Source organism: Desmodus rotundus, chromosome 6 (assembly GCF_022682495.2).
Source record: "Desmodus rotundus isolate HL8 chromosome 6, HLdesRot8A.1, whole genome shotgun sequence".
In the NCBI taxonomy this organism is placed as follows: Eukaryota; Metazoa; Chordata; class Mammalia; order Chiroptera; family Phyllostomidae; genus Desmodus; species Desmodus rotundus.
The window spans coordinates 77,390,501-77,396,737 of record NC_071392.1 but is presented as its reverse complement, the minus strand read 5'-3'; the positions used below and the strand labels follow the sequence as shown (position 1 = coordinate 77,396,737).

The 6,237-nt window shown below is 48.3% G+C and overlaps 1 pseudogene; it reads left to right on the top strand.

Annotated features, from left to right (window-relative positions):
* The first annotated feature begins 2,576 nt into the window (after positions 1–2,576).
* Positions 2,577–3,536, top strand: LOC112299839 (delta(3,5)-Delta(2,4)-dienoyl-CoA isomerase, mitochondrial pseudogene; annotated as a pseudogene).
* The last annotated feature ends 2,701 nt before the right edge of the window (positions 3,537–6,237 follow it).

The following is a 6,237-nucleotide window of genomic DNA, read 5'->3' as shown; positions in this document are numbered from 1 at the left end:
ATTTGTTAAAATCTCTTTCCACATCCCAATAGCTGAGCATCACTGTTAGCAAAATATTAACATTTACATGATTTTGCTCATCTGTGTACAAGAACCTGAGGGCAAAATCCTCAACATTTTGATTCTTGGAGCTTTATATACTTGACATATGCCATTTCTGTATCAAATGCCTACATACTGGTTTTGTTAACTGCAGAGAAGGAGGCTTCTATTCTCATTTAAAATGCAGAGCCTTAGACAGACCAAACCCCACTTCCTTCACTCCAACAGATGAGACAGCTAGGGCACAGTCACAGAAGGTGGTGCAAGGGGCAGGATTGTCTGCAAGGGACCCCAACACCTCACTCCAGGTTTCGTGGGCACTGGGCCCACAGGAAGAGCCCTCCCCTGACTTCTCTTGGTGCAAAGTGCTGCACCCAAGCCCACCTTCTCATGGCACCATGGGTTTCCTCCCTCACCACCACCCCTCTGCAGAGGGGCTGCAACTTCTTGCAGCCCCAGGTCTCCAGGTGCTGAGCAGCTGATGCTGAGCCCAGGGTTGCCCTGGGTTCCTTTTCTGTTATCAGGTGGCTCTCACACTTGCCCCCACTAGGAGGCAGGTCCCAAGTGGTAAGGTCCTTCCACTGAAATGCAAAGCCATTCTGTGCAGTGTGAAGAAAATGGCCCTGGAACACTTTTGGGGGGATAATGGCAGCAAGAGGGTCTGTACATTTTCTTTCTGCTGATTCTGCCTTACAAGTTTCATTTATCCACCCCCACCCTCAAAATGAGTCTATTTCTTAACCAACACTATGTGACATTGTAGAATGGGTGCTGAGTCCCCTTGTAATAACAGGTGGGCACCCAGATGATGGGACCTCCCTGTGCAACCATGGCGACCCTCATAGGACCATCCTGTGCTAGGCAGAACCAGTAGGCAGCAGTAGTTAAGAAAACCCAGGTGGCCATCTCTCGATCTGCTACATTGTTTTAACTTCCCACTAGCACATAGATGATGGTAATACATAGGTAACTGAATTAGAGTTCTCCAGAGAAACAGAACAAGAGATATAAACGTACACATAGATATAGATACAGATATACACATATATATACATATACATATAGGTACAGATACAGATATACATATACAAATAGATACAGATATAGGTGATATAGATAGAGATATAGAGATATAAAGAGATGTATTACAAGGAATTGGTCCATACAATTATCGAGGATAAGAAGTCCAAGATCTGTAGCCAGCCTGGTAGAGACCCAGGAGCTTCAAGGACATTACAGTCCAAAAGCCAAGAAGAACCAGTTTTCAGTTCCAGTCTGAAGACAGAAAAAGACCCAGGTCGTGGCTCACCAGGTCAGGCAGTAGAAGTTCCCTCTAATTCAGCCTTTTTGTTCCACTTGGATCTTCAACATATTGGATGAGGCCCACCTCACCCTAAAGTAGGGAGGACGGTCTGCGTTACTCAGTCTACCACCTCAAATGTTAATCTCACTCAGAAACACCCACCCAGACGCACCCAGAAATGACGCTTAACTAAACATCTGGGCACCCCATGGCCAAGTCAAGTTGACACCGAACATTAACCCTCACGACTACATAGGTGGCAGGTACCCAGGGATAGCCTGGGGGAGGCCGTTCCACGTCTAAAGTTCCCTAACGGGACACACACACCCCAGCAGCTCGCAGCAGTTAGAACACTCTCTGGAAAACCCCCCACTGAAGAGGCAGCTACTTACGAGCACTCCCACCCACGTAATTTCCCATCAACACTACCACTTCTGTTCACTAGAATAATGAATGTTACAAAGTACTTTTGTTGCTGAAATAAATGCTGTTCAGTATTACAAACTGGCCAAACACAGACCACCAGCATCCTACCCATGTGTGAACGGGGCAGAAGAACCCGCCTGCCTGGTGGCCCCTCCGTGTGGAACCGCACCCCAGGCCTTACGGGCCGTTTGTGCTTGTAGAGGTTTGTCACCTCATCCCAACAAGACAGTTAGCTGAACCCTCTGCCCAAGCGTTGCTTTATCTATCCCAGTCACTGTGCAGAATGCTTAGAAGAATGGGGGCTGGGCTGTCACAGAGCTCACGGTCGTGGGCTGGTGATGATGCTTGTGCGCTTGTTTGCTAATAGAAATTTGTGCGTGTAACAGAATCCAGTCTGAGACTTACTCTCACTGACACATACGACCAGGCCCAAAGTCTAACAGAGAGGGTGGGGAAAAAACAGTATCCTTCGTCTGTCTCGAAATTAACGGAAGTGACTGATAGCAACCAAAAAGAACCTCAAACTCGCTTGGGTACGTTTGCAACACCACGAATTCAGTGCCCATCCCCGTAGGCCATCCTATTCCCCTTACACGACCACATGCTGCACTCCCCTCGGCAATGAAGGAACGCAGGATTCCACATCCCTGGGGAAAGCTGGAATAAGGACTGTGGTCATTGAGATGGAATTTCAGAGGTAGGTAGGCCTCTGGTTCAATGCCCTCCCCAGGGCTGCCTTCCTGCCAGCCCCTTTGGCCTCCTCCTGTCTGGTTACTCCAAAGACTCAGTAGCCAGAGCAGGGATAATGGAAGCTTCTGGCAGGCTCTGCCACCTGTTGACATGGGGACTGACTGCCCTCACCTACCTGGGTCTCAACCTTAGCCTTGGCCCCATGGGCTCCTCTGCCCTAGATGAGGACTTTAGAGCAGCCGCCGGTGAAGATCCACCCCACAGCTCTGAGTCCCTTTGGGTGACAGCTGCCCAGAGACACATCCTACATGTTCAGGCAAGCCAGTCCGAGAAGAGGAAGGCCATGAACAAGGCCTCCTGGCACGAGGTGGTGAAGGGCTTCCACAAGGTAGCACAAGGCGCTGACTGGCGGGCTGTGGTGGCCTCAGGTGCTGGACGTATGTCACTGCAGGTGTCAACCTCAAGGACGTGCCTTCAGACCTCCTTTGGCCTCGAAGAGGAGGTGTGGCCCCTGTGAGCTGGCACCTCCCCAGCCTCATCACCAGATACCAAGAGACCTTCCTTCAGTGTCATCGGAAGTGCCCTAAACCGGTGATGGCCACCATATCCACGGGGGCTGCACTGGCGGAGGCGTGGACCTCACCACACTGCCTGTGACCCCAGCACTGTGCCCAGGATGCTTTCTTTCAGGTGAAGGAGGTGGGTGTGGGTTTGGCAGCCAATGTGGGAGTGCTGCAGCATCTGCCCAGGGTCCTCGGGAACCAGAGGCTGGTCAACGAGCTGGCCTTCGCCGCCCAGGAGATGATGCGTGGTGAGGCCCCGGGCAGTAGGCTGGTCAGCAGAGTATCCCCGTCAAGGAGGGCATGCCTGACATGGCTGAGATTTCCAGTAAGAGCCTGGTGGTGGGGCAGGGCCCCAAAGTCAACTTGCTCTACTCCCACTACCGTTCTGTAGCCGAGGACCTCAGCTGCATCACATCCTAGAGCAGGAACATGCTGCAAACCCCGGACATTAAGTCGTCCAGGCAGTGATGGAGGAGAAGGAACTGAAGAGTGTCTCCTTCTCCAAGCTCTGAGAACCCCGTGTCCGAGGTGATGACAGGGGTCTGGCCTTGCCCCACCTCCTGCCTGCGTGTCCTCACCCACAGAGGCGGGGGAGGGGGGACGCACGAAGAGGGTCGCCTTGCTGCCTCCTCACTCAGCCTCCCAGTCTATGACTTTGTGGCACTGATTTCTTCAGGCCTGGAACCGTTTCTTCACTCCACAGACAATAAAGCAAACTTAAGAAAACAAAATTTCAGTGGTAGATGTGAAGTCCCATAGCCAAGTTTACAGACTGTCCATCGCAAAATCATAGGACGGGATGGGCGATCGGGTTTGCAGCAGACTCGCCTCGTAGCCCATGGGCGCTAACGGAATGGAAGTTGACAGAGTCCATGGTGAGGATGCTGGGAAACTATTAAGTGCTTATAGATGGCATCAGGGGAAAGAGCAATTTCACAGCACTCTGCCCTGGTACAACCACCTCTGGAATGTGGCGATAAAATCTGGACGCCATTATTTTGGAAGTCAGTTTGACAAATGAGAATATATCCAAAGGAGGGTGATCAGGAGGATAAGAAGTATTAAAATTATAAATCTCATTTTAAAAAGAACTTATGAGTCTTATCCTGGAAAAGAGACAACAAAGGGAAGAGAGATTCGAACATCAAAGAGCTGAAGGCTTGTTGCGACGAGTGTTTAGTGGACAAGGGGGGCGGGGAGACGTTTGGCCCAAACAGAAGAAAGCGCTAGAAAGAGCTGGAAGTGCCCGGCGGGGCCGCTGGCTCCCTCATGCGGTAGGGATGGTCGCCATCATCATCTTCACTGTCACCATCCCCTTCCCTGCTTCACAGGTGAGGCCACTAGGGCACAGAAACAATGACTAACTCCCCCCATCACATGCTGCTCCTCTCAAGTGCCACTTCCAACACTGCCGTCCAGAAAGCAATCTGTCTCCCCGACTGGAGTGAAGTGAAAGGGAGTTGAAGGTCTGCCCTGAGGTCTCTCTGGACTGCTTACTCCCTTTAGCGATTGTTGCCATCACAAGCTTTGCAGCCCAAGCCCCACATCTCCCACTCATGCAACCTAGGGCCAGTTCTGTGGACCCCCTAGTCCTCAGCAACTCACCTGTGAGACAGAGTTGATGAAAATAAACTTCTCATCAAGTTTATTTATGGAATGACTGAGCTAAGGCATACACTACTATAAACACACAGCAGATGTTAGCTGGTTGGTATCCACCTTGAAGTTGCTGAGCACCATCCCCACCACTGTGAGGATGGTGGAAGGCGTGGCCTTTATCCACAGAGCTTATGATCTGGCTGCAAAGGCTGCTTCTTCCAGGAAGCCCACCTCAAACAAATAAGTGAAGGTCCAGAAAAGCGTCCTGGGGATGCTTAGGGACTGCCAGTCCCAAAGGAAATCAATTTCCATTCCAAATACTCAATTTCCAAATATATTCCACCCCCCTAAAACTAATCTACCTGAAAACAGCTGCCAAAGGCTTCCCCACACAATTTCACTTCTCCCACTTCACAGAAGAAAGGTGTGCTTCCCACCCACCCCCCCAGAACCGCATGTGATGCTTAAGTTAGTTCCAGGTGTCAGATTCTCGGGGGCACCAAACTACAGAGCAGTTTTGAAACTTTGGTTTACGGGTGCAAAAAAAGTGACGCCACTTACTTTTGGAAAGTCACGTGATCTTTCAATTCTTTACTTTCTACAAAATAGGACGAGAACGTAATCAAGTTGTTAACAGAGATGGCTAAAAATATTTTTTGATGATAGATCACAATGCAATTTTTTTACTTCAAAATCAGAAGAAAGTTAAAGAATTGAATAATGAGTAGAACAAAACCTTCTTTCCATCCTCTCATTGATGTGAACAAAGTTGTTCAGTACTTACATCTATAAAAATAAAGACAGCCCTGGCTGGTGTGGCTCAGTGGATTGAGCACCGGCCTGTGAACCACAGGGTCGCTGGTTCAATTCCCAGATCAGGGCTCATGCCTGGGCTGTGGGCCAGGTCCCCAGTAGGGGGCACATGAGAGGCAACCACACACTGATGTTTCTCTCCCTCTCTTCCTCCCTCCTTCTCTTCCCCTCTGTCTAAAATAAATAATATCTTTAAGAAATAAAAACCAAGAAATGAGCAACAGTGACACTGGCCCATGGACTTGTGACCTAACGCATCAGTCCCATCCCCATTGTAAAGTGTTTCCACTTTTAAAGTACTTAACCATTGACTTACCAAATTTTGTAATGTATGTTATTTTGGTCAACAGCATATTAATAATAACTGCATAAATAACATGATCCAGAAGAAATGTGTTCAATGTGTAGGCACTTAGGATACCAAGAAATGAAATTTAACTTTATAAACATACTTGGGCTACTGAGGAATAGGAGAGGATGTCCACAAAATACTTTCCAAAGCAAAATATTACATCAGAATAAAATTACTTTGGGAGGATGTGGTACAGAAAAATGAGTTCAAAGAGAAAAATGATGTCAAGTTTCAAACTTGTGAAAAAGAAGTTGTGTGTATTTTTAAATGAATGACAGTAGGTATTAAATCGCTAACATTTTCAAACCCAATCTGACAGTTTTATTTTTATGAACATGTTTCAAACATGTGAAAACGATTTCAACGTATTTAGAAGCTGTCCCTAAGTGAACTTAAAAATGTGCTACAAGACACGTCACTGAAAAGACACATCTTTTAAGGAAAAGAGA